At 47.8% G+C, this 27,837-nt stretch overlaps 1 protein-coding gene across 1 annotated transcript in view; it reads left to right on the top strand.

Moving 5' to 3' along the window:
* TMEM132E (transmembrane protein 132E) overlaps nt 1-27,837 on the top strand; it is a 119,383-nt gene that overhangs the window by 53,190 nt on the left and 38,356 nt on the right. The gene's annotated exons all lie outside the window — the stretch shown is intronic.

Below are 27,837 nucleotides of genomic sequence, written 5' to 3'. Positions count from 1 at the left end.
TGTACGTGTTTGCTTGGTACATTTATGAACATTTATTTTATATATAAGACCTTAATTTTTTTATTTTACCTGTGGGGGGGCTATGTTCTCCCACGTCTTTTTTTGGGGTGCTCTTGGAAGTTGCATATGTACTTTGTAGAATTGGTCGAGCGGGAGGGCACCCAAAGGTCATCTAGTCCAACCCCACAAGATCCACTGCTGACTTTGAAAGGGAACAGACAAATTTGTTGAGCAGGAGAAGGCGAACAATGGCTACAAGCCATGAGGCTGTGTGCCACCTCCAATATTAGAGGTGGTCAGCCTTTGAATACAAGTTATTGTTGAGAGAGAGAGAGAGAGAGAGAGAGAGAGAGAGAGAGAGAGAGGGCGAGCTCTTTTGCCCTCCAGTCTTGCTTGCGTGTTTCCATTTGGGGCACCTTTTTGGTGATTCTGATAACAGGTTCCTGGACTAGATGGGCCATAGGACTCTAACATGGCTGGATTTTTCCCACCATACATTTGTAAAAGAAAAGAAAAAAAAGTCTCTCTGAGAAGCATGTCCCTTTGGCATTTTCTTTTTCAAATTCACAAGTGCCACTGAATTATTATTATTATTATTTTGCACAGGTGAAAGCTGACAGGCTTGTCAGAGTTTTGGGGAGGCTGGGTAGTGGCCTTTACAGTTGTCTTGTTGAGGTTGTCCACAATGCCCTTGTCGCAAAGAAGGCTGATCCCCCCCCCCCCGCTGTTCCAATTTTCTGGTGGTAGGAGGAGTGATAGACAGGAAATTGTTGCGTTAGAGATGAAATGTTAGAAGGCTGTTCTAATAGGGATGGGACCTGTCCCCCAGTATTTTTCAGGTAAAGGAAAAATAACAGCCTGTTTTGAGATGGCAGGGTTTTATATTTTGGGGAGGGGGGGGAACCTTGGGAGAGGGAAGCAGAAATCGACAGGTGAGCGGCTTCGATGTTGACAAGCTGATAAAAGCATCACTTGAAGGTTGTCTGTGAGCGACCGGCATAGCAGTGCAGAGAAAACAATACTTATCACAGCAAAGTGTCTTGGCGGGACCCGGGACAGATCCATCAAGCTCATTTACTTTGGAGGAAAGAAGAAATTGAAGCCATCCATCAGCTAGGGTTGCCTTGCCAGTGCCAGTTCCATTTCTCCTTCACAGCCCTGGGAATTTATAGGCAGCAAAGTTTTTATCTCAGAAATCTCCCCAGACACTTAATGCTCTTAAGTCAAGGGGAGCGTGGAGAAAAAAAAGAGACCTATCTCCCATCTGATAGCCTCAAGACTTTAGATCCACAAAGGGTTGGAATCAAAGGGTCAATCAGACCCTTTGTGGACCTTCCAATAGGCCTCTTGAAGCCAACCTTATAAAAAAAAATTTTTGGTGGGGGGGAGCAGAGTCATCTTTAGCTTGGACATGCCAAATGTTATTTGTGCATTCCAGATGTTGCAAGGCAGATGCTCTTCCCCATATCCACCGTAGTCATTGGAGACTCGGTGTTCGAAATTATCCAGGCGCCAGGCTCATTTTGCGACCAAAACGGACTCCTTTCACACACTAATGTCCCATCCTGTTGAATTACATCAATTATATGTTCTCTGCACAATTGGAATGAATTTCTGGAACCAAATTACATACTCTGTGCAGCCTGAGCAGGAGCAGTCACCGTTAAGAAAAAGAGGCAGGGATAGGTCAGTATATACCGTATGTTGACTGTTCCTGGATTGAGTGGCTTTTCTAAGTTCTCATAGCTCTTTTTCGGGGGGGGGGCATAATGAACGGAAACCTAACCATCCCCTACCCTGTGCATTCAGAAATTCAGTTTATGCCCATGGCCTGTATAGTCCGGCATCCTGTTCTCACAGCAGCCAACCAGATGCCTGTGGGAAATCTGCAAGAAGGAGCTGAGCACAAGAGCCTGCTCCTTTCCTTTGCATTCCAGCAACTGGTATTCAGAAGCATTGCTGCCTCCAACCATGGAGGCGGGACATAGCTATTTTGGCTGGTGGTCATGGAGGCCTTATACTCCATGAATTTATCTAATCATCTTTTAAAGCCGTGGAAGTTGGGGCCATCACTGCCTCCTGTGGCAGGGAGTTCCACAGTCTGCACTGCATGATGAAGTCCTTTCTTTTATCTGTCTTGAATCGTCCATCGCTCAGCTTCATTGGATGTGAAGGAGTTCTTGCATTATGAGAGAGAAGGAGGAAAGCTTTCTCGATGCCAGGCATACCTTTATAAACTTCTACTGTATCACTACTTACTTAGCTTTTCTCTCAACTAAAAATCCCAGATGCTGCAACCCTTCCTTGTAGGAGAGGCCCTCCACCCTCTCCTTCATTTTGGTTTCCCTTTTCTGAACCTTCTCCAAGTGTATAATAACCTTTTAGAGGAGAGGTGCCCAGAACTCTACACCATATTCCATATGTGGTTGCACCATAGATTTGTAGAACGGCATTATGAATATCGGCAGTTTTATTTTCAATTACCGTATTTTTCACTCTATAAGACGCACCAGACCACAAGACACACCTAGTTTTGGGAGGAGGAAAACAAGAAAAAAAATATTCTGAATCCCAGAAGCCAGAACAGCAAGAGGGATCGCTGCACAGCGGAAGACTTTTTTTGGCCACAGTACACTTGTTTACATTTGCCATTTTGCTGCCCGTTTGCGCACTTCGGAGAGGTCGCTCCCTTTGCAAAACAGATGCTGTGCCAGTGAACGTTTGCCCTTTTCCTCACAGTCTGCTCAGCAGCGTCCCAGTCATTTGAAAGACTTATGCTGCCTTAGTCTGCTTTTATGTCTTTTTTTTATTTGGAAAAAAAAAGCTTTTGCTTCCTCTCGGACATGAAGAATGTGGTTTGATTATATTGGAATCTTGCATATTTTTTTGTTTCGTTTTCATGTTCATTGTGTGTGCACCGCCCAGGAATCTATTGGAGGAAAGGCAATTTAGGCATATTGTGATGAACACAATTGAGTAGATGAGCTTTGCTGTGGATTTCAGGTAGGAGCACATCTGAGCCAAAAGTTCTTTGTAGTGAGGCATGGCCTTCACCAGACCTGCTCTGCAAACTCCTTGCAAACTGCCTTTGCCTGGCTCGGATTTGTCATTGAACTCTGATCATAGAATTGTAGACTTCGAAAAGGACCACAAGGGTCATCCAGTCCAACCCCCTGCACTGCAGGAATCTTCTGCCCAGTGTGGGACTGGAACCCACAACCCTGAGATTAAGAGTCTCATGCTCTACTGATTGAGCCATCCATGCCTCTTGATTGTCTGGATGGGAGATAGAGAAGGCTGTGCGAGAGCATTTGAGTGTGCGCAGTGCAGAGTTTAAGGTTACATTTGCTGCTCTACCCACTTTTATTCATTCATTCGTTTATTATTTCATAACATTTATACACTGCTTTATACACACGGGTGGCGCTGTGGTCTAAACCACTGAGCCTCTTGGGCTTGCCGATTGGAAGGTCGGCGGTTCGAATCCCCACGACGGGGTGAGCTCCCGTTGCTCAGTCCCAGCTCCTGCCAACCTAGCAGTTCGAAAGCACGTCAAAGTTCAAGTAGATAAATAGGTACCACTCCGGCGGGAAGGTAAACGGCGTTTCCGTGTGCTGCTCTGGTTTGCCAGAAGCGGCTTAGTCATGCTGGCCACATGACCCGGAAAAACTGTCTGCAGACAAATGTTGGCTCCTTCAGCCAGTAAAGTGAGATGAGCGCTGCAACCCCAGAGTCGTCTGCAACTGGACCTAACTGTCAGGGGTCCTTTACATTTACCTTTTTATTATCTTTAAAAGGTGGTTTACAAAAAAATACAAATCAATAATAAAAACGATCAACCCAAAAATTTAAGACAGTTGAAAAGTTAAAAAAGCAGTAAGCTAAAAGTAGATTGGACAGTGCATCAGATTTCTAAATATCTGAGTAGGCTTGGTTTAAACAAGGAACAGGTATAACGTGGTTCTTGTAACAGTGCTGAAGGTCATAGATGGGCTAAGACTATCTCGCGCGTAAACTGTTTGTATGACATCTTTCCCGATGTACACTTTTTGCAAAGCAATGTTCTCTGAAATAATGCGTTTTGGTTTGCCACTTTCACTGATATATGCATTTCCATGCACACTGTTCCCTGCAATATCCAATTTTGTACACATTACTTGGCTGGAGAATCGCATTGCAAAATTCGGAGGAGGGTGGATTTTAAAGCATGCCCACGTTTCGTTTGGGAAAGTGGAGATTAAGTTGGTTTGTCTTATCGCAAACTGAATCTCCTCCGTGCCCAGCTGCAGCCCAGCGCGGCAGTGAGATTTATCATAGAACTGAAGAGTTGGAAGGGACTCTGGTGTTCATCAAGACCAACCCCGTGCAGTGCAACTAAAGAATCCCTGACACATTGGTCCGCTTAAAGGTAAAGGGACCCCTGACCATTAGGTCCAGTCATGGCCGACTCTGGGGATACGGCGCTCATCTCACTTTATTGGCTGAGGGAGCCAACGTACAGCTTCCGGGTCATGTGGCCAGCATGACTAAGCTGCTTCTGGCGAACCAGAACAGCTCACAGAAGTGCCGTTTACCTTCCCGCCGGAGCTGTACCTATTTATCTACTTGCAGTTTGACGTGCTTTCAAACTGCTAGGTTGGCAGAAGCAGGGACCGAGCAATAGGAGCTCACCCCGTCGCGGGGATTCGAACCGCCGACCTTCTGATCAGCAAGCCCTAGGCTCAGTGGTTTAACCCACAGCGCCACCCGCGTCCTTGTCCGCTTAACCTCTGCTTAAAAACCTCAGAGGAAGGAGAGTCTACCACCTTCTGAAGGAGTCCAATTCACTGTCTAACAACTCTTATTGGTGGTCAGAAACTCCAGCTCTTAAACAGCTCATCTCTGTTCAAGACTTGGGCGTGTTCCTCTGCTTCTGACCCCCCCAGGAAAGGACCCGAGAGACCCTTCTTTTTCCTTACTGGAGCCATACGCAGATAAAGTAACGCAGGCTGTAAACCTGTGTGCCGTAAAGCCAGGTGTTGGTTCGGAACGCCGGGAAGACCCTGATTTAAGCCTCTTAATAAAACTCCAGGAAATTGTCCTTGGTTACTTCTGCGCCGCTAGAATGGTGCCAGGGTATAAAAAGGCAAATAAAACTTTTTAAAGGCACATAACTTATTCCCTCCCTGCGGTGGTGGCTCAGCACAGTTAAGGTGCATCATGGAACATATTCTCGCTGTATTTCACTTCGCTCTTTCTTTCTAGCGCAATGGCTTCCCTCAGAGAGGGGAGAATGTTCCAGCGTGAGGGCCGCAATCCATCACAGGCCGCAGTTCCTGTGATGGGGGCCACGGTGACCTTGGGCCAGTCACTGCCTCTCAGCCTAACCTACCTTGCAGGGTTGTCAAGAGGATAAAATAGAGAGGGAGGAGAACTCTGTATGCCACTTTCAGCTCCTTGCCTTATAAATGTAAAAATCAACCAACCAGCCTTGACTCCCTGAGACTGATAATTCCCTGGCCCTGGCCTAAGGCAACCACATCCCCAAGAATACAGTCAAACCCTTTCTGCTGCAGCGTACAACATTGATACCAGCTCTCCCTGTGTGGAAGGATTTAGGAGGCATCTTTGATTATGACAAACCCCTTGCATGCAGAAAGCTTAGCTCATCAGGAAATTGTGTTTGGCCTAGACTTCTGTTGTTGTTGTTTAGTCGTGTCCGACTCTTTGTGACCCCATAGACCAGAGCACGCCAGGCACTCCTGTCTTCCACTGGCTCCCACAGTTTGGTCAAACTCATGCTGGTAGCTTCAAGAACACTGTCCAACCATCTCGTCCTCTGTTGTCCCCTTCTCCTTGTGCCCTCCATCTTTCCCAACATCAGGGTCTTTTCCAGGGAGTCTTCTCTTCTCATGAGGTGGCCAAAGTATTGGAGTCTCAGCTTCAGGATCTGTCCTTCCAGTGAGCACTCAGGGCTGATTTCCTTAAGAATGGAGAGGTTTGATCTTCTTGCAGTCCACGGGACTCTCAAGAGTCTCCTCCAGCATCATAATTCAAAAGCATCAATTCTTCGGCGATCAGCCTTCTTTGCGGTCCAGCTCTCAGGGCAAGGCTATTGAAGGCTACTGGCCCCTGGTTACTGGGAATCACAAGTGGGGAGAGTTCTGTTCACTAGGGTGGCCCTGTGCCCTCGTGCCCAGAGTGGTTTACCAGCCAATCCCTCTTCCCTGGGGACTCTAGGATTCCCATTATTTCACAGGCTCCGGGGCTGACATTTCCCACCCAGTGGGAGAGCCTGGAGGGGTGAGGATTAATGATTTGGGCTGCGTCAACAAGGGGATTATTGCTCCAATCTGATTCACGGGGATTGCCAGGGAATGATCCTGTGGATTTCCCCCCACCCGCCAGGCAATAGTCTGGGAGCTGCATTAGGGGAGCAGATGTTCTTTCCAGCTGCGGACTAAGATATATGGGGCAGGCGTCCCTCTCCATTCCTCGAGTGCAGAAAGGAGGTGAATGCTGTCTGGGAGACTCAAAGTTAACATGGGGATGCATTTGGCTGACACAGATTCCTCCCCGATCCCACCCAGTTTGAATTTCCTTGTGAAATGGTTGCTACTGTTTGTAATATAGAATGGTAGAATTCGGAAGGGTGCCCTGAGGGTCATCCAGTCCACCCCCCTGCCACGCAGGAATCTCTGCTAAAGCATTCATGACAGATGACCCTTCAACTTCTGCTTAAAAACCTCCAAAAAGGAGAGTCCACAACCCCCCAAGGGACACAGTTCCACTATCAAACAGCTCTTACTGCTAGAAAGTTCTTCCCGACGTTTTGACGGAATCTTCTTTCTTGTAACTTGAAGCCATTGGTTCGAGTCCTGACCCTCTGGAGCAGCAGAAAACAAGCTTACTCCATCTTCCATGTGGCAGCCCTTGAGATATTTGAGGGTGGCTTTCCTGTCTCCTCTCAGTCTCAGCTTTGTATTGCTTTGAAATGTTTCGATGCTGATGTACATCGCACTGACCTTTTGTGGGAGGGTGGTATATAAATACTTTTGTGAATAACTGAATGAACGAATGAGTAAAATGTGCAGACATTAGGCTTCCTATCCCTTCTCAGCCCCTCTGACCCCCTTGGTCGGCCGTCTCCATTTATTGCCCTGGTCCTCATCAGACCATCAACAGACCATCCTCAGACCATGTGAGAGAGCTGAGCACTCCACAGGTTCACAACACACGAATGTAAGAAGAGAGTGCTGGATCAGACCAATGGTCCATCAAGCCCAGCATTCTGCTATTAACATAAGAAGAGCCTGCTGAATATTGTCCCAGCTGCCTGTAGGAGACTCCGAGCCAAAAACTGGTATTGCTGCCTCTAACTGTGGAGGTAGAGCATAGCCATCCTGTCTAGTAGCCATAGGTAACACTCTTCTCCATGTATTCATCCAGTGTTCTTTTAAAGCCATCCAAGATGGTAGCCGTTACTGCCTCCTGTGGCGGGGAGTTCCATAGTTTAGCTCCGCTCTTTCCTCCCATCATCTTCCGCCAGTCGGCTTCAAGTAATGCCTACGAGTTCTGGTGCTGTGACACAATCCATGCACGAGGGTATGAACTTCCATCATGCCCCCTCTTATTCGCTTTTTCTCTAAACCGGGAAGCCTGAAATACTTCATCCTTTCTCAATTGGGGAGTCACACTCTCCCCTGGATAATTTTGGTTGCCATTTTCTTGAACCTTTTCCTACTCTACAGTATCCCTTTTGAGGACCACATCTTGCTTAACCAGAGCCAGTCCACGTCTTCCCTGCCCCACAAGCCCCTGTTTTCTCCCCTTAAACACTCCCTCCCCATAGGAACTTGATTAAGGCCATGAGGACCTGAGGATTTAAGCCCCCACCCCCATTATAAGACCACCATAATCAAGAGCTAAAGTTTTATCCCTCACCCAGATGTTTTCCCCTGCAAGGATTCTCTATCCCCACTGAATTTGAGGAGGGGGACGTTATCCCCCCTGAGAGGGATCAAAGGGATGCCATCTTGTCTCATCTGTTTGTCTAGTGTCTGCTGGGAGTGTGTGTGTGTGTGTGTGTGTGTGTGTGTGTGTGTCTGATTTTTCCTCTTCTTAGAATTTCCCCCCTTCCCCCCCAGACCATCTAAGAAAGGATAGTCTGGAAAGGGGGGGGTCTGAGCCCCAGACCTACTCTGTTTTGGACCACAAAGTCCCCTGATTCCGCTCTCTTTGCCTGTTCCAGATTGCCACTGTTTTGGGGTGCAATTCAACCACCTACCAGCAAGTTCAGGTATTGCAATGATATTTTATTGGGAGATCTTGTGTAAAAAAAATAATACCCCAAATATTTCTTGCAATAAGGAAGAGTCATAGGTAAATGCACTTGTAGGTTTGGGGCAGGACGTTGTCTCAATGCAACATCATCTCAATTCTCCGCAACATCATTTTGCTTCCCTGCAAACAAATCAGAATGAATTAATCTGCTATATACTTTGGTTTGTCCATCCATTTGTTTGTTCTCTACACGTTCAGACGCCTCTTGAGATATTGCCAAACTTGGCAAAAGGGTTCCCCGGGGCTCTTCATTGATGCTTGGATTCCAGGTGCCATTTTGAATCAAGATGGCTGCCCAAAATGCAACTTCGATGTGACTTCATCTGTTTTTCAGCTGCGTCTCATGGTTGCCAAAGTTACCATGGGGGTTCCTTGTGTGAAGGTGGTGGTCTTTGTTGATATTTGAATGCCGGGCACAATTCTGAATCAAAATGGCAGACCAAAAATGTGACTTTTACATGACTTTTACCCAATTTTTGGCTGTGCCAATCTGGATACTTTTGAAGGTATCAGCTGCCCCCGTTTGGCAGAACATCACCCAATTTGGTGTGATGGGCTCAACCTGCAGCAATTTGGATGGTTCTGAAGATTTTGCCACCCTATTTGGCATTGCACTTCTAATTACCTGCAGCAATTTGGATGTCTCTCAAGACAACTTCCCAGTCTTGCATGCTCTTGACTGCAGTTACTCCTCTTTCCTCTGCAGATTTACATTTGCCATTCTTTCAAATGATTCTCAAGGTGTTAGCTACGGCCTCGTTGGAGTGTTCTTTTTGGCTGGCAGTAGGGCCAAGGAGTGAGGTCCCTTTTTATCCTCAGCTTCTGTACTTGCCCAGAAAGCATGGGGTGGGGGCATAGAAGAGAAATGCAGAATAGACTTGATTAGATTAGTCCACAGAGAGCCAGTGTGGCGTAATGGTTAGGATGTCAGACTTGGACCTGGGTTCAAATCCTCACTTAGCTATCAAGCCACAGCCTACTGTACAAGGTTGTTGTAGGGATTAAAGGAGTGGGGAGAGCCATTCTCATTCCATCTTGAGCTCCTTGAAGGAAAAGGTGGGATGGACAAGAAAGAAAGAAGGAAAGAAGGAAAGCAAGCAAAACAACCTTTAAAACTCCACATATGCACAAAGGTGAATTGGGCCGCTGCGAAAACAAAATCAAAATAAGATTAAGAGTCAAATATGCTGTCACAAAACCTTATAAAATACCCCTCATTGCCTTAGCAGGCCACAGTGACCCCAAGATATGTGTTAGTTTGGCAAGCACACGCATGGCCAATGTCGTGACCTCCAGATGTTGCTGGATGCCCCAGCCAGCATGTCCAGTGGTCGAGGTTGATGGGCGTTGTAGTTCAGTGATCTCTGGAGGGTGCTCTTAAACCAGCTCAGATACCCTGTGTGGTATTGTCAAATGCTGGGGTCGGGGTGGGTGGGTGTTATGATAGGAAATATCTGCTGGGGGAGGCAGGGGGTGCTTTCAAGGCATTAGCGCCTGTAATCGGATCATCCGATGCCGATCATATGGGGGTAAGCAAGCTAAGCGGATTTCCCGCGGGGTGTAATGGAGAGGGCTGGCTGACTGGCTGGGGGACTGGCTGGCAGGTGCAGCAGGGAAGGGGTCGTCTCTCCGAGGTGCTGGTGGGAATTCAGTCTGTCGGAACGCTGATGTCTTTTTATCCCCTCTTCCCGAGAGTGTTGGATTGAGGGAGAGGGATGGTTGCAGCACCCAAGATTGAACATCTGGAATGGACTGCTAGTCTGGAGGCTACCTGGAGATGTTGTTAAGGACCAAACCAGGTGCTTTGCCCCTGAGCTATGGCCCTTATCATATATGGGGCTCCCCAGCCCTCTACACTCCAACCCCCCAACCCAAAACAATTTTTCCACTTCGTTTGCAAGTGGCAAAGTTGGAGGTTTGCCCGGGTGGTGGTGGGTGGGAATCATTTCTGCAATCATAGAACTGAAGGGTTGGAAGGGATGCCAGGGGCCATCTAGTCCAACCCTCCTGCGGTGCAGGAGTCGCAGCTGATTGCCAGGGGTGACACTGGGCTGGGCTCTCTAGCCAATCAGGCTTGGCTATGGGGTGATGATGCTGACAGCAAACGAAGTCGGTTCAGATTGAGGGCAGCATTTCTGAACGGACGGACGCTTTCCAAGCACCCACCAAAAGATTGCTAAAAATGACTGTTGGGGGAAAAAGCAAGTGCTTTGGGGTGAATGTGGGATTGGGAGCTTTTCGGGACACCTCAGCCCTATCTATCTATCTATCTATCTATCTATCTATCTATCTATCTATATCTATCTATCTATCTATCAATCTATCTATCTATCTATCTATATCTATCTATCTATCTATCTATCTATCTATCTATCTATCATCTATCTATCTATCTATCTATCTATCTATCATCATCTATCTATCACCTATCATCTATCTATCATCTATCTATCTATCATCTATCTATCATCTATCTATCTATCTATCATCTATCTATATCTATCTATCTATCTATCTATCATCTATCTATCTATCTATCTATCTATCTATCTATCTATCTATCTATATCTATCTATCTATCTATATCATCTATCTATCTATCATCTATCTATCTATCTATCTATCTATCTATCTATCTATCTATCATCTATCTATCTATCATCTATCTATCTTACTTCATTTATATCCCACCTTTTTCTCTAAGGAGCTCCACACTCCTCATGGTTCCCCCCCCTCATTTAATCCCCACAACAACCCTGTGAGGTAGGTTAGGCTGAGAAGTGGTGACTGCCTCAAGGTCACACCAGTGAGTATCATGGCTGAGTCGGGATTTGAACCCTGGTCCCTTCTAGTTTCTGGTCTTTTTTATTTAAAATTTTATTGAGCTTATTATAATACTGTAAGTTAAGCTAAAGAAGAAAGAAGGAAAAAGAAAGAATAGAAAAGGGGGCAGGGAGATAGAATACATAAACTAAAAAGCAGAGGAAAGCAGCAATAACAAAATAACTATAAAATATATGTGTAGATGGATAAACTTACTGTTTCCCTCAAGTATATGTCAATCCATGTGTCACCATCCTTTTGACAAATACATTCCAAATATCATTAAATTTGTCCATCCATAATCTTCGTCTGAAGGGGATCTGTTCATGGGTTGCAAGACTTGTCATCTGTCCATTGATCAATGGCGGGGGGGATATTTTTTGTTCTTCTGATGTATCAATTAACAATCTTTTTGCAGCAATACCAGTATCGGGTATATGGTTTAAACATGGGTAGGCAAACTAAGGCCCGGGGGCTTGATCTGGCCCAATCGCCTTCTAAATCCGGCCTGCAGACGGTCTGGGAATCAGCGTGTTTTTACATGAGTAGAATGTGTCCTTTTATTTAAAATGCATCTCTGGGTTATTTGTGGGGCATAGGAATTCGTTCATTCTCCCCCCCCCCCCAAATATATAGTCCGGCCCCCCCACAAGGTCTGAGGGACTGGCCCCCTGCTGAAAAAGTTTGCTGACCCCTGATTTAAGATGTTATCTTTTGAAATTTTCAGCTCTTTCCCCTTCCCAGGTCCCGGTCCGATACTCTAACCATAGAGTGCCTCTCCCTGGCAAATGAGGGTGCCTCCTCTTATGGGGTTGGGGATAGCAATTCCACAGCCAGATGTGAATGGCAGGCAGGAAAGAGGCCCGGCCAACGAGGCTGCTCCGTTGCTTGGAGCTGGCAGGCTCGCTGTGCCTGGGAGTGCCTTGCTGTCATTAGCATTCAGGCCGGGTCTGCTGTGTCCGCCACTCAGACAGCCAAGTGGCTTTAAAGAGCTGTTTGGAAGGCAGCTGGTACATTGCGTACATTCTGGGGCAGGCTGGCATTGTGGGACGCGGGCAGGCTGGAACGGGGAGGGGGCGAGGAGAGAGGAGGGTGGCTCAGTTCGCAGCGGAGCAGCAAAAGGCTGCCCGACATGGAAGCTGTGCGCTGGGAAGGAACCAAGCCTATGGCTTGAGCCCCAAAGGAGTCAGGCCAGATAGGTTTGTCAAAAGGAGGGCAGTCACGCCTAACTGACTCATGCCTCCGTGATAGAACATCCATCTTGCAAGCAGAAGGTCCTGGGTTCAATCCCCAGGTAGGGTTGGGAGAGACTAGCTTGCCTGAATCCCAGAGAGCGGCTGCCAGCCAGTGTAGACAATACTGAGCCCGATGGACCAAAGGTCTGGCTCAGTATAAGGCAGCTTCCTGTGTAAGATACAACTTGGGAAGGCGGTGCTCTGCTCCCTTTCAACCTAGAAGCTTTATTACATTCTTTCCTTTCATTCTATATAGCTCCCACTGTCTCTGACCATTGGTCCTGCTGGCTGATGAGGCTGATGGAAGCTGGAGTCTGAAACAGCTGCTTTCTAGGACACGGGTGGCGCTGTGGGTTAAACCACAGAGCCTCTTGCACTTGCCAATCAGAAGGTTGGCAGTTCGAATCCCCGCGACAGGGTGAGGTCCTATTGCTCGGTCCCAGCTCCTGCCAACCTAGCAGTTTGAAAGCACGTCAAAGTGCAAGTAGATAAATAGGTACCGCTCCGGCGGGAAGGTAAACGGCATTTCCATGCACTGCTCTGGTTCTCCAGAAGCGGCTTAGTCATGCTGGCCACATGACCCGGAAGCTGTATGCCGGCTCCCTCGGCCAATAAAGTGAGATGAGCGCCGCAACCCCAGAGTCGGTCACCACTGGACCTAATGGTCAGGGGCCCCTTTACCCTTTACCTTTACTTGCTCAGTTTGAGTTTATCACCCTTTGGGTAGATCATTTTTTAAGGTAAAAAGGCTAAGTGGCAAGCTGAAATGTTTACTGCTTAATCTTTCCCCTTTTGAGCATGCCTTTCTCCAGCTTGGTGCATTCAAAATGCTTTGGGTGACAATTCCCTTCCACCCCTTGCCAGCATGGCCAGTGGTCTAGTGCAGTGGTTTTCAACCAGTGTGCCGTGGCACCCTGGGGTGCCTTGAATGATGGTCAGGGGTGCCGTGGACAACACTGGCCTCTGCTCCTTTTTCCTTCCCTCCCACCTCAGATGCCCTCGCACGTCTTTGCCTCCCAAAGGCTTGCACAGCTGTTTGTTGCAGCAGCCCTGGCTACAAGCTCCACAGGCAAATGGCACCTCTGGGGCTGGCCAAGAGGTGTTTCCCAGTACCCTGTGGGGCAGTGGGAGGTGGCACCTCTCTTTGGGGCAGGGGGTATCTCAGAGACAAGGGGTGGCAGCAGCAGCTGCTGCCCAGAGGACTCCCAAGGAGTGGGGAGAGGAGAGGAGGCTGAGGGACCACTCCCCAAGGGAGGGTGTTTGGAAAAGGGTGAGAGGCTGCCAGCTCTGCAGGCAAGGGGTGGCATAACTGGGCTTCTGTCGTAGACAGAATGTAGTTGGTCAAGGGAACCATGGACTCAAAAAGGTTGAAAATCTCTGGTCTAGTGACTCTTGAGAGTCCCATGGACTGCAAGAAGATCAAACCTCTCCATTCTTAAGGAAATCAGCCCTGAGTGCTCACTGGAAGGACAGATCGTGAAGCTGAGACTCCAATACTTTGGCCACCTCATGAGAAGAGAAGACTCCCTGGAAAAGACCCTGATGTTGGGAAAGATGGAGGGCACAAGGAGAAGGGGACAACAAGAGGACGAGATGGTTGGATGGTGTTCTCGAGGCTACCAGCATGAGTTTGACCAAATTGCGGGAGGCAGTGGAGGACAGGGGTGCCTGACGTGCTCTGGTTCACGGAGTCACGAAGAGTCAGACACGACTAAAAAACAACAAGTGAGTCCCTTAAGAAAATCAGAAGAGCCCTGCAGCTGGATCAGGCCATGGAGGGGGCAGGCATCTAGGGCAGCATCCTGCTCTCACCTTGTCCAACCAGATGCCTGTAGGAAACCTGCATGCAGGACCCATGTTCAAGAGCAACACTCTCCCCATTGGAATTCCCAGCCATTGGCATTCAGGAGCATTCTGGCCTCTGACATATTGGCTGGTAGCTGTTGGGTAGTGTTATCCTTTGTGACTGCATCTAACCCTCTGTTGAAGCCACCCAAGTTGGTGGCCATCGCGGCTTCTTGTGGTTACGAAGTCCACAATTTTGCATTGCATCGCACGAAGGAGGTCTTCATTTTGCCTGCCCTGGATCTTCCCAAGCCCACGTCTGCAGCATGTTTCTCACTCCTGTCTCGGCAACTTCTACGCTGGCTCAGTCATGTCCGCAGAATGGAAGAGGACAGGTTCCCCAAGGAGGTGCTCTACGGGCAGCTGGCTTCAGGCTTCATGCTCCAGGCCCGTTGGCAGACCAACTCGGCGTTACAAAGACGTCTGCAAATGGGACATGAAGGCTGAAAATGTCAACTCTGCTGTGTGGGAATCCCTTGCAGACGACCGCAGTGCCTGGAGACAGGCAGTCAGGTTTTGCATCCATAGCAGGGACCAGAGGAGGAATGACCGCTGGGCCGTGTGCAGAGAGAAGAAATGGCGTGGTGCATCTGCAACAGCACAACTGGATGCCTTCATCTTCCCCAGCTGTAACAAAACTTGTCTCTCCTGTATTGGTCTCCTCAGCCACAGCAGGTGCTGCAACTGTCCAACAATTTGACCGCACCCCCAGATCTTCCAATATTCAGCTTCCTTGGATGTCCACGAGTTGTAGTGTTAGGAGAGAGGGAGAAAAAGTCCCTGTCTGCTTTCTCTGCGCTGTGCATCATCTTTTGCAACTGTTGTGTTCCCCTGTTGCTCAGCATTTTTCTTTAAAAAGCCCCAAGATTGGAGGCAGCAATGCTTTTGAGCGCCAGTTGCTGGAAACTACAGTGGTGAGGCAGGGAGAGTCCTCTGGTGCTCAGGTCCTGCTTTTGCACTTCCCAAAATGGACACCTGATTGGACACTGTGAGAAAAAAAAGATGATGGATTAGGTGGGCTATTGACCTGATCCTGCAGGCTCTTCATAGGTTCTTCCATTCATGATTTCTCTCTCCTAAACTCAAAAGCCTGCTCTGTTTCTGGTGGAAATCACATTGTGCAACAAAACAGGGCTAAACAAGATTCCTGCCACACATCCCATTACATGCCGACATTCAGCCTCTGTCTGTGCACCATCCACTGCTCTGTGTGGGAAGATTAGATAGCTTTCCCTGCAGGATTAGCATGGTGTCCCCTTTGTGCTCTTCCTCCACCTTTCCCCCCCTCCCCCTGGCCAGCTGCCCTCTTTTGGGCGAGAGATTACGAGGGCGCTTTAAATGCATTTTCTTCTTAAGAGGAAATCAAGCCCGTTTGGTGCTGTGATCCAGATTTTGCTCAACTAATCTTGGCCAGATCCATAATCTAGGCCCCCCCTGCTGTGTTGGTTGCCAGGGAATCCGGGACCATCTGATGTGCAGGATGAGATCAGGAACAGCAGCAGAAGGGGGAGAGAAAGGCATCCCATTTGGGTGAGACCCTGAATCCTTGGATCTTGGTCTTTTTCCTAGGCTAGTAATCACATAGATTTGGATTAAGCTACTGCTTTCAAAACAAGGGGGTGAAACACATTTTCCAAAAAGATGTTCAGTGAATCTGTGAGTGGAATAAAGAGAGTTTAACTCTGAGTTAGGATTCCCCAACGCTTATTAGTCTTTTAAACCTATTTTTGTGGGCAGGATCCAGCCCTGAATCCTGGGCTGTAATGAAGAGGGTGTCAATGAGCAGAATCAAAGAATCAAAGGATTGTTGAGTTGGAATGTACCCAAGGGTCATCTAGTTCAACCCCCTGAAATGCAGGAATCTCAGCTAAAGGGTTCTTTTTTGTGAAAAAAAAATCTATCTACATTTTAAAAAGAACCACAGCTAAAGAATTCATCACAGGGAACCATCCACCCTTTGTTTAAAAACATCCAGTGAAGAGAGTCCACCACCTTCTGATGGAGTCCATTGTACTGTCAAACAGCTCTTTCTGTCAAAAAGTTCTTCCTGACATTTCTGGTCATTTGAATCCATTGGTTCAAGTCCTTGTCTCTGGAGCAGCAGAAAAGAATGTTGCTCTATCCTCCATCAGATATTTGAAGATGGCATCTTCTCTTCTCCAGGCTAAACATACTCCACTCCCTCAACTTTTCCTCCTAAAGCTTGGTTTCCAGGCCCTTGATCATCTTGGTAGCTCTCCTTTGCACACCTTCCAGCTGTTCAATATCCTTCTAAAACTGAGATGCCCAGAACTGGTCACAGAACTCCAGGTGGGGGCCTAACTAAGGCACAGTGGAGCTGTACAGTGGTACCTCAGGTTAAGTACTTAATTCATTCCAGAGGTCTGTTCTTAACCTGAAACTGTTCTTAACCTGAAGCACCACTTTAGTTAATGGGGCCTCCTGCTGTTGCTGTGCTGCCGGAGCACGATTTCTGTTCTCATCCTGAAGCAAAGTTCTTAACCTGAAGCACTATTTCTGGGTTAGCGGAGTCTGTAACCTGAAGCGTATGTAACCTGAAGCGTTTGTAACCCGAGGTACCACTGTACTTCCCTTGATCTGGACACCATATATGCCTGCTGCTGCATCAAGAGCATATTTCTTCAACAGCATCCTCAACTGGGATTCGGCCCCCCCATTTTTTGTTTTGATTAAAAAAATTGCAATTAAAAAAACCCACAATTAAAAAACCATGCCTTTCTTTCAATATTGTGGAACCAAATCAAATTGTTAGCCAGCTTTTTGGGCATGGGTACAGCACCTAACCCTCCAGTATTCCCTGGGAGGCAATCATTTTTTGAGGGGGGGGGGGCGGGACATGCCTGGTAGCTGGACGAATGCTCTGATTCAACATAAGGCAGCTTCTTGTGTCTTAAGGGCCGTAGCTCAAGTGATACAGCATCTGATTTCCATGCAAGAAACACTAGGTTCAACCCCAACATCCTCAAGGAGTATTTGGGGGAAGAAAGATCCCTGCCTGGAACCCTGAAGAGCTGCTGCCAGTCAGTGTTGGACAGATCTATGGTGCAGGAGCCCAGGGGAATCATAGAATTGTAGGGTTCACCAAGGGTCATCAAGTCCAACCCCCCTGCGATGTAGGAATCGCAGCTCAAGAACCCCTGATAGATGGGCCATCCAACTGCTGCTTAAAAACCTCCAAGGGAGGAGAGTCCGCCATCTTCTGAGGTTCCTTAAACCTTGGCGTCGAATTCCCTAATCTCTCTTCTGCAGCACCCCATGGTTCTCAACCTATGGGTCCCCAGATGTTGTTGGACTACAACTCCCATCATCCCTGAGCTCTGGCCTTGCTAGCTAGGGGTGATGGGAGTTGTAGTTCAACAACATCTGGTTGAGAAAGGCTGGCTTAGAGGGAGACGAGGTAGTGGTGGCTGGGTGGGGGAAGAGATTCACAGGGACAGTTGGCAAGAAATTAAGGACCCTCCCATCCACGAGTTCCCATCAGTCACGACCACATCCCACCGGAAGGAAGAAATGCAGAGGCCTCCAATTAAGGCCCCTGATTTATGCCGTCTCCCAGGGCAGCCATTTTCCTCACGCTCCCTTAAATGCTGACTTCACAGTGGTGCCAATGAGCCATGTTTATTCACAAGCCGCGTAATGGACTGGATCGTAAATAGACTGCAGGCCTGCCCAGCCTCCCTCTGCTCCTGGGAAGGTGGCCCTGCGTGAGGGGTGGGGGCCGAAGTCTACAGTTGCCATCTTGTCCCCCCCCCCCCCCCGGGGAGGCTACTGCGCAATTCAAAGCTAGCGTTGCCAACTGACTGGGGATACAAATGGTCTTGTGCCCCTAATGGCAGTATGTGGTTCATAGGAGCTTGGAGGAAAGGCCATAGCTCAGTGGCTGAGTGGCTGATTTGCATGGAGAAGGTCCCGGGTTCAACCCCCAGTGGCATCTCCAGGTAGAGCTGCAGCCAGTCAGTGTAGACAATACTAAGCTATGTGGACCGATAGTCTGAGGCCTTTGCATGAGGCAGCTTCTTACCTTTCTATTTAAACCATCCTGACATTTAGAATCCTGAGGACTAGAGTCTTAACTTTTATTTTTTTAGCGAAAGGAGGTAGAGCATACATCAGTGGTAGAGCACCTGATTTAGGGTTCCCTTTGAATAATTGCCCAGGAATCCTCTTTGAGCAGGAGGAGGGGTAGAGGCAGAGGCACTTAAGCGGAGAGGCCACGATTTTCCATAACGGTTATGCATTTAGCCATTTTAATTGGATTTGAGTAGAAATTTAACGAGATAACGTTATCTGCGCCTCTCCATCTATCGTTCCCCACCGTTTGCTTTCAAGTCAGGGCAGGCTCCAACTTCAAATTAATGGCTAAATGAATATGCAAATGAATGAGTCTCTCCCTCCCTCCCCCCCCTTCTGCCTTCTACAGCTTCTTCTCTATCTGCTTGGCTGCTTGTAGACATATTGGCCATGGGGGTGGGGAGGGGAGCTGAATCACCCAATCAGAGCCCAGGATGGTCTCTCCTCTCCTCCTTTTGAAGGTGACCTGTGAGATTGCCTTACCCCCATATACCCCACTGCCTCAATTTGCAGAACTGGCCCTGTTACAGGTGCCACATTGTAAGTGTGGCAGCACCCACTCTGTGGAACTCCCTGCCTCTTGACCTCAGGCAGGCGCCATCACGGTACTCTTTTTGGTGCCTGTTAAAAACATTTTTGTTTAGGCAAGAATACCCAGATGCTTAAAAGTTGGTGCGAGTTTTAATTCTGTTTTTAGTCCATTGTTACTATAACTTTTTGAAAGTTTCAATTTGCTATTAATTCTTCTTATTGATAATGTTCTTTAACTTTTTTCAAAAACAGCTTTGAGATTTTTTTGTTTTTTTTAAGACTCAAGCAGTATGCAAATCTTATGAAATAGATAAACAAATGAATGATGATGAAACGACTTGCTTCTGAATACAGGTTTGTCTTGCCTGCAATGTTGGGCTGCATTTTGAATTGAGTATTATTTGCCCTAGAAGCTCATCTTTGAATCAAGTGATCTTTCGTCTCAACCTGGTTCCTTCCATGGATCCACAAATGTTGCACCAAATGTTGGCCTCAAGTTCCGGGAACCATGGGAAATAAAACCCAGCGGATTGTCATAAGGACTGTGATTTTAAAAATGGGTGCCTGAGCCTGTTTTCCTCCTCCTCCCCATTGCTTTCTCCTTGTGTGATGTGCCTTTTAGAATTGAAACAGGGGTGGGGGGTGGGCATGGAAGGCAGGGTCTCTCTCACTACTGAGCTGTGTAAGCTGCCCTGAGCACCTTTTCAGCTAGAGTGTGGCAAAATATTTAAAAACAAAGAAGTATAGTTCCCAAGGGGCCCATGTCCTTCTGAGGATTTGGGTACGGAGGGAAAACTACATTTCCCAGTGTCCTGGAAGCAAGTCCCATTATGTTGAATGCATAGGATTTCAACAGACATTCGCCTAAGAAACAAAATCAAAGGCTGATCTTGAGAGTCTGTCTCCAAGAGCTTTTGAAGGGTCTTAAAAGAACATTGGCGAGAGCAGATTAGCAGCATTTCTCAAGTGTGTGAAGGACTTGGTGCGTTGTACATCTCTATAATTGCCAACTATTTTCACCTAAATTGCAATATGAGCATCGTTGGAAGTGGATCACCTGCAGGGATTTATTTGTTTACTTATCTGAGGGGAGGTGGGTGGGAAAGAAATGGTATGCAATTAATGAATTTTCAAATAGAAATCACACTTAGAAGATGGCATTCATGCTTTCGGTACCAGGACTCTGAAGCATTTGAAGCAATAATGCAGGGTCCACCTTCCTCTGAGGATGTGCAGAGCACCTTTCCATTCACTAGCAACCATATGACTGTGCATTCTAGAGTTCTGCGCACTTTGATACTCCATGTGATGGACACCGCCCTAAGAATCTTGGCTTTGTTTCTCGTGAATTAAGTTTCCAGTCCTCTTGGCTGGGTGGACAGTTTTTGCAAATGCATCATAAGCCGTGCCTGACGGAAATCTCGAAAGGCAGCAGCGCAGGCAAATAAACCTCCCAGTTACCCAGCTCGGCTTCTTCCGAAGAATGAGTTCAAGTAGGAATAAATGGATGCAGAGCATGTACGCTTGAAATGTATTACGTTGCAATTTTGCTATCCAATTACGGAGAGTGCGTCTGTTGCTCACAGTTTTGCCCAGAGTGGCTTCGGATAGGGATTAGGGGTGGGTTTGACACAGAAAGGAAATGAATTATCTATAACGGCGGTGGACATTTTTTCTGAGTGGCCGAGTCACCTGCAGGGTCTGAAGCAAGTGGCTGGTGTATGTGTGTTTGTGTGTGTGTATTCACATGCTTAGCAGCAGTTTTCCAGCTGGAATTGACTTTGGAGGTGGGGTGAAGAAAAACCGTATTGACCCCTGAGGAGTTCCACTTTACACCAGCGACAAAAATCCAGCTGAGCCCAGTTTACTTCTAAAGATAATTCCTAGGCTCCCAGGGCAGTGTATGATCAGTAATAAAATTATAATGAAACGATGTAAGAAGAGGCCAATAAGGTTTTCCTTCACCATCTCAGCTGTCTACCTCTGGACCAGTCTTAAAAACTCCTATACAGTGGAACCTCCGCTTTCGAACATAAGTCTGTTTGACTTCTGAAATGTTCGAAAACCGAAAATCAAAGAGTGAATGGTGACAATGGAAAAATGCACCACAAAAGCCGTTTGACTTCCGAGGTGTGTTCAAAAGTGGAAGCATTCACTTCCGGGTTTTTGGCGTTTGGCTTCTGAAACATTCGGCAGCCAAGATGTTCAAAAAGCGAAGTTCCACCGTATAATCTAATCACCAAATGGTGCCTTAAACCTGGGTTATGGTCGCCACAATTCGATGTCTAGGCCCCATTTTTGTTTGTTTTTATAAAACGTCAGATAAAGCAATCCAGAATAAAACACCTTCAAGCTTCAAGGGCAATATCTCAGATCCTTCTGTTAAGTGACATTTTGCTTTTCCCAGTCGCTACCTTGGCATCCGGAGATCTCCAGGTGGTCGCAATTGGACCTGCGCCAGTCGCAAAACATGTCTGGCGCCTGGCTAATTTTGAACACTGCTCCGTCCAGCGAACACACCATAAGGAAATCAGGAGAGTCTTCTGGTTCAGACCACTGGCCCATTTAGTCCAATCAATAGCCCTCTGTGATTTTATCCAGTCCTCATTTAAAGCCATCCAGGTTAATGACCATCGGGGACCTCCAAGCTGCTTTCAACTCTGTGTATGTGGCAGAGCTCCTTTCTCCCATCTCAGACCTTCTTGTGGATAGTGCCCGAGGGTTGCTGACACGTTAAGGGTGTGTGTGTGTGTCTTCACTTAGGGGGCGGGATGAGGCCGCGTGGCAGCCTCCCTGTGATGGATGGGCCCTGGCATGCGCCGGAGTGGAGCATCTGATTATCACACCGCTTTGCCCATGTCGCAAAGGTTTCCCACACGCTGCCATTAGCCCTGCTCATAATGGGCTTATCGCTCAACCTTAAACACTCAGCCGGAGTGGCTCCATCCATCCATATAAATGCAAGCAGGGAGGGGGGAACCCTCGGCCAGTTATTGCTCCCCCCCCCCAAATTGGCTCTTTGGCTCTGCTTGGCTGGAGATGAGCCGGTACAGAGAGGGGAGAGACAGCTACCGGCTTTGACTTCTGTTCTGCTTTCCAGCAGCTGCAAGATCAGCAGGGCGCCTCTCCCTCTCCTTTTCTTGGTTTCCCACGACCCTGCGGAGGAGGCCCCGCGCCTTTACTTACAAACCACCGAGGGGATTCCATTGATTCAGCTAATCGAACGGAAAGCTTAGCAGGGACGCGGAGGCGACGTTCTCTCTCTGTCGCGGGGAGGAGATCAGAGATAGCTGAGGGCTCTTTAATCTCACGGGCGCCGGAGGAAAACGTCCCCGAGTCTGGGCGTAATGGAGATGAATAATTCATAGAGCCGGCGCAATCCGGTGGCCTCGGTGAATGGGCCGCCGCAGCTCGGCTGCAGAGCATCGTGTTGCCCGCAGAAGTTCCAAGTTCAGTCCCTGGCATCTAAGGACGCGAGGATAGTCTGCCAGATCAGGCCGATGGCCCATCGAGTCCAGCATCCTGTTCTCACAGTGGCCAGCCAGATGCCTCTTCTGGGAAACCAGCAAGCAGGATCTTAGCATAAGAACAGCCCCCGACCCTCCTGTGGTTTCCAGCAACTGGTATCCATAAGCATACAACCTTTGACTGTGAAGGCACAGCAGAACTCTCATGGCTAGTAGCCAGTGATAGTTTCTCCTCCTCCATGAATTTGCTAATCCCCTTTTAAAGTCGTTCAAGCTGGTGCCTCACTGCCTCCTGTGGCAGGGAGTTCCATAGTTTAACTATGCATGAAGAAGAACTGTCTCGATTCTCTCAGCTTTATTGGATGTCCATGAGTTCTAGCGTTAAGGAGAAAACCTTCCCTCCGTCCACCTTCTCCATGCCCTGTGTGCATCTTTCTGAGAGAGAGTCACCCCTCCCTACTGAGACTCTGGACAGCGGCAGACCAGGGATAGCCAGTTTGATGACTTCCATATAGAGCTAGTGTGGCATAATGGTTGGACTGGGACCTGGTAGGCCAGGGTTTGAATCCCCACTTGGCCAGGAAGCTCACTGATTGTGACCTTGGGCCAGTCCCTGCCTCTCAGCCTAACCTACCTCACAGGGTTGTTGTGGGAACTGAATGAGGAGGGGGAGAACGATGTATGCCACCTTGAGTTTCTCAGAGAAAAAAGTGGGATATAAATACAATAAATAGATTTTTTGGGGGGACTCCAACTCCCATCATCCACTGCAATGGCTGGGCATGATGGGAGTTGTAGTCCACCGCATTTGGAGGGCACCACAGTGGCCGTCTCCTTGGGAGCAGTCATCACGAGGTCAGATGGACAAATGGCCTTGACTCACTGCTGGCCAGTTCATCTATTTAAATCTGAGCAAAAGTTTCCTGTTGCCATTGTTGCTTTCCCGTCTCTTCTCTGGAGCTGTATATCACGGCTATAAATTTCAAGTGTATTCAGATGGTTTATTGAGAATTCCCGGCTGCTTGCTGCGATATAAACAGGTAGCGTCGAGGGCTGCTTTCTTCTGAAGCTTTTAATTGAATTACTAGCAGGCTCTCGGGAATAATGAAAACACGCTATCATGCTACTGGGTATTCCACAGGATTGATGGAAGGCTGGCGCCGGATTTCTGCCTCTGCCTTGGGGGTAGAGGCGCCCCTTCCAGCCCAAGGGACTCGCTCCCTTTGGGGGCAATACTTTCGGGGTCAGAGGCAAAAACAGGCGGAACAATGAATGTGAATTTCACCTTTGATACCGTGGTCTGGTTTCTCTGTACACCCCTCCATTCTCTTTCCACCATTCAGGGAAGTGGCAGAGTTGAAGGAGACCTTCTAGCTGGGCAAAAACACTCAAGGAAGACATGATATGTGGCTTAGGGAGAGAGGTGTGACCTAGAGAAATCCCAAGGGCCAGAAAGATAGCTCCGAAAGGCTGCATTCGGCCCCAGTGTGTGTGTGGTGAGATTTGATCCCCGAGCCACAAGAGACCTGACACACACAATCACACATGTTAATGCAAGGCAAGGTTAGGCCTATTATGGACAAGGGGTATCCCATTCCTGTCTCCAACCAAAGATCCCTGCCGCGGAGGAGCCTGCAGTCTTAAAATTCAGCCCTGACAGAAAGTGATTGGGGCTGAGACAGCGTCTTTTGAACCAGGGGCCACACTTCGAGTTTTAGGAAGAGAGCTGTGAGTGCCAGTCGCAAGATGGCTGCCCTGGGTAGGCATGGCATCTGACAAAATTGCTGGCCATGGTTGGGCCTGGTACAGTATAAAATGACTGCCACGAGTGGGCATGGCATCACATTAAATGGCTGCCACAGGAAGTTTAATATATGGCAAAATTCTGGAGACAACTGCCCTTGACAGCAGTTTTTGGAATTCCCCAGACACCAGGTGTGTTTTGTGACTGGTGTGGGTCCAATTGTGACCCTGTGGAGATCTCTGGATGCCAGGTTGACCTCTGCGCCTGGCTGGCTCCTCCAGCTTTCTTATGCAGGCAAACAGAAGAGCTTATTTGTTGTATTTATATCCCATAGTAGCAGTTAATGGTGGTAGTGATCAGTGGTTAGAGCAGAAGATCCCAGGTAGGGCTTGGACTTCCCTTGCCTGAAACCTTGGAGAGCTGCTGCCAGTCAGTGTAGACAGTACTGAGCTAGACAAACCAATAAGGCACCTTGCTATGTTCCTATGAGAGGATGGGCTGCTTCTATTGATTATGCGTTAAACCCCTTTAAAAGTATTTCCGTCTTTCTTTCATCATGCTTTATGGCGTTCCACTATAGTAGTCAAAAAGAAGGAAAGCTTCGAGTATTTGAAAAACAGGTATAAACAGGCCAGTTTGAAGAGTGGGTGTAAATAATTATCACATCTCACTATAGTGCTATATATACCTTCCAAAATAATAATATTGAAGTGCATAAATAATCTAAATATTGGAATGCCATTAACAGCTTCTTGCGTAAACACCATCAAATCCATTGCCTGAATTATGCATGTTTGATAAGAATTCAAAAGCATGTATAGAAAGCATGCATAAATATAGAACACCCTCTACATAAAAGCAAAAAATAAGAAATGAAACACAAAGGACTTGATATGATGCTGTGTGTTTTTGTTTTGCTCGTGTTATGGGGTGCTTAGTGACAGAACATTTATTATTACCATTAAAACAATATATATACCGCTTAACTACAAGGGCCTCTGAGCAGTTTACAAAGATACAACACACAGGAAAAATAAGAATCTGTTATATCTGTATAATCAAAGTGAAAATAAAATACCCTCTTGAGTGAAACAGTCTTCAGTAGGTGGTGGAAGTTCAACAGGGAGGGGGCCTGCCTCACCTCAACTGCAAGGGAGTTCTGCAAAATTTGGGCCACAGTACTCAATGCAGCATGGCTTCTGGCGGAACTGAGGCATGGGTCTGAGTTATGGGGGACCAGTAACAGGGACTCCCCTTAAGAGCTCAGTGATCAGGCAGGGATATACTGTAAGAGAACAGTTGGTCCTGGGGTTTTGCATACATACATACATACATATTATGTTTTTGTATGTGCTGGAAGCCACCCAGAGTGGCTGAGGAAACCCAGCCAGATGGGCGGGGTATAAATGTTGTTGTTGTTTCATTTGTATGCTGCAGTTCCACAGTTGAAAACATGCTCAAGGTGGCTTATGAAATTAAAAATAAACAATTACAGCATAAAAAACACATAAATGCAACATAACGTAAGTACAGGCAACTCCCCACTTACGCAAATCCACTCTATAATTCGATTACTGTATCTACGTGAATTTAATGCGCCTTCGAATCTAATGCACACCTCAATTTTTCAAAACCTTAAAAACCCAAAAAGTATTTGCTGGCGAATGTAAATGTGCCATCAAATCTAACGTGCACCCTAATTTGGCCAAAAGGAGGTGCGAATGAGTAAATACGGTACTTCCAAGAAATTCTCTTCTTCTGATTGTTGGCTACATGAACAGTGCACCCCTAGTCCACCCCAGAGCTTACTATGTGTCCCGTTTTCATTACGACCTCTTGCCACACACACAGAAAAGAGAGAGAGAGACCCTGGGCTTCTCCCACACATACTGGGCAGGGCGCCAGCCATCTCTAGCCTGCTTCATAGCTCTGTTGCTCTGCACGACGCAAAATAACTCCTGGCTTCAGTATGCTGCTTAGACTGTGGTGGCAACGGGGAGGCCTTTTGCGGTCGCTCCAACAAGAGCCAAGAATATCTGGACATTAGCTACGACTCTCCGCTGAGATATTAGGCTGAGACAAATTGATAGGAGCTGCAGCCAGGCTCTGAAGGCAGAGCGGAGCTGGCATGGGTCAGATAAAACCGCACAGAGGAGAAGGGAAAGATTGGGGTGGGGGAGAAGAAGGGAGGTTTGGGGTGGGGGGTTGTGAGAACATGCTGGATTGATGCACACAGCCGAAGGAGATGGTAGAGTCCTGGAGAGGCAGAATGGACTGTACCACATCTTTGTTTATTGCCTTTGCATCCCACCTTTCCCTCCAAGGAGCTCAAGGTGACACACACCAGTCTCTTCCTCCCCATTTTATCCTCACAACAACCCTGTGAGGTAGGTTAGTCTGAGATGCTGCGACTGACCTGCATGGTTTTGAAACAGAGCTTGGATGGCCACCTGCCAGGGATTCTGGAGCGGCGGTCCCTGCATTGCAGGGGCTTGAACTGGATAACCCACGGGGGGGGGGGGCTTTTAATTCCGCGATTCTAACCCAAATGGAGAGATGCAGCCATCCTGTCTCTGTGAAATTCGTAGGATCTTTTCTGTAAGGATCCATGGGAGAATTCGGTTCTGTTTCCTCTACCCAAGCCCGTAGCAGGCTTCCTTTAGGGGAGCAATCGCTGGGCTTTGAAAGCTACTGTTCTGTAGCTGGCTGGCAGGCAACTCTCTGCGGATTTAACTCTTGCACCTGCCTCCCCCCACCCCCACCCCCTCAGCAAAGCTGTCTACCTATTAACACCAGGCTAAGCTGGGAATCTCTGTGCCTTAATTTCCAGATGCTAATTGCGAGACAGATTGCAAGCAGTTTTGCAGGGCGCTTTGGATCATGTGGGGGCAATGCACAGATTGCTTGTGGAGGGGAGGGCGGCAGCAGCAGCGAGATCACACCATTTCTGCTTTATCTCATGTTATTTAAGGGGGTGTCTCTGGAGGATCTGACCTGCAGCCCGTAGTTGGACATTGCTGCAAGGAGCTGGTGAAGTCCTGGTTTCTCACGTGTTGATCCACAGAGTCCCAGCAAGCTTGTCCCCTGGATAGTCAGTGAGACAATTTGCAACCCCCACTATCATTCCAGAACCCAATAGGGGTGTGCATCATAGAGTTGGAAGGGACCATAAGATCATCTGGTCCAACCCCCTGCAATGCAGGAATTTTTTGACCAGCGTAGGGCTCGAACCCTCCACCCTGGGATTAAGAGCCTCATGCTCTATTGACTGAGTTATCGATCTGACTTTTTCAAAGGGTTGCTTCACTTTCTTCTGCCTCTGGCCCTGGCCACTATTCGCACATGGCCCCCAGAAGGCTCTCCAAAAGCAAATGTGGCCCTCAGGCTGGAAAAGACACCCCCGCTGGGCTTTAAACCTCTGTATCTCAGCCTTTTCCCACCTGAACGTTTTAAAATTTGGCCACCCGACAGCTCTTCCCACCCAGACTCTGTGCAGAGTGTCACAAAATTGGGGTGCATGGTCGTAGTTTTATGTGGAGTAAAATGGGTCATGTGTTACCTTCTTTAAAAAAAAAGAGAGAGTAGGGAACTCTAAATCCCACAGATAACAGCCTACAATGGACAACTAAGAAAACCTACAAAGAGATACCAGAAATCCTGGAAAAGATACGGTAGCAGGATATACTGCCCTGAGATCTGCGGATCTCACTTTAGTGGCGGCCTTCAGACACTGTTGGACTAAAGGTCCCCTCATCCCTGACAATTGGCCATGGTCTAG

The sequence above is a fragment of the Podarcis filfolensis genome (genome assembly GCF_964270895.1).
Source record: "Podarcis filfolensis genome assembly, chromosome: 15".
Taxonomy (NCBI): domain Eukaryota; kingdom Metazoa; phylum Chordata; class Lepidosauria; order Squamata; family Lacertidae; genus Podarcis; species Podarcis filfolensis.
The sequence above is the reverse complement of the archived record's forward strand: the minus strand, read 5'-3'. Positions and strand labels throughout refer to the sequence as shown.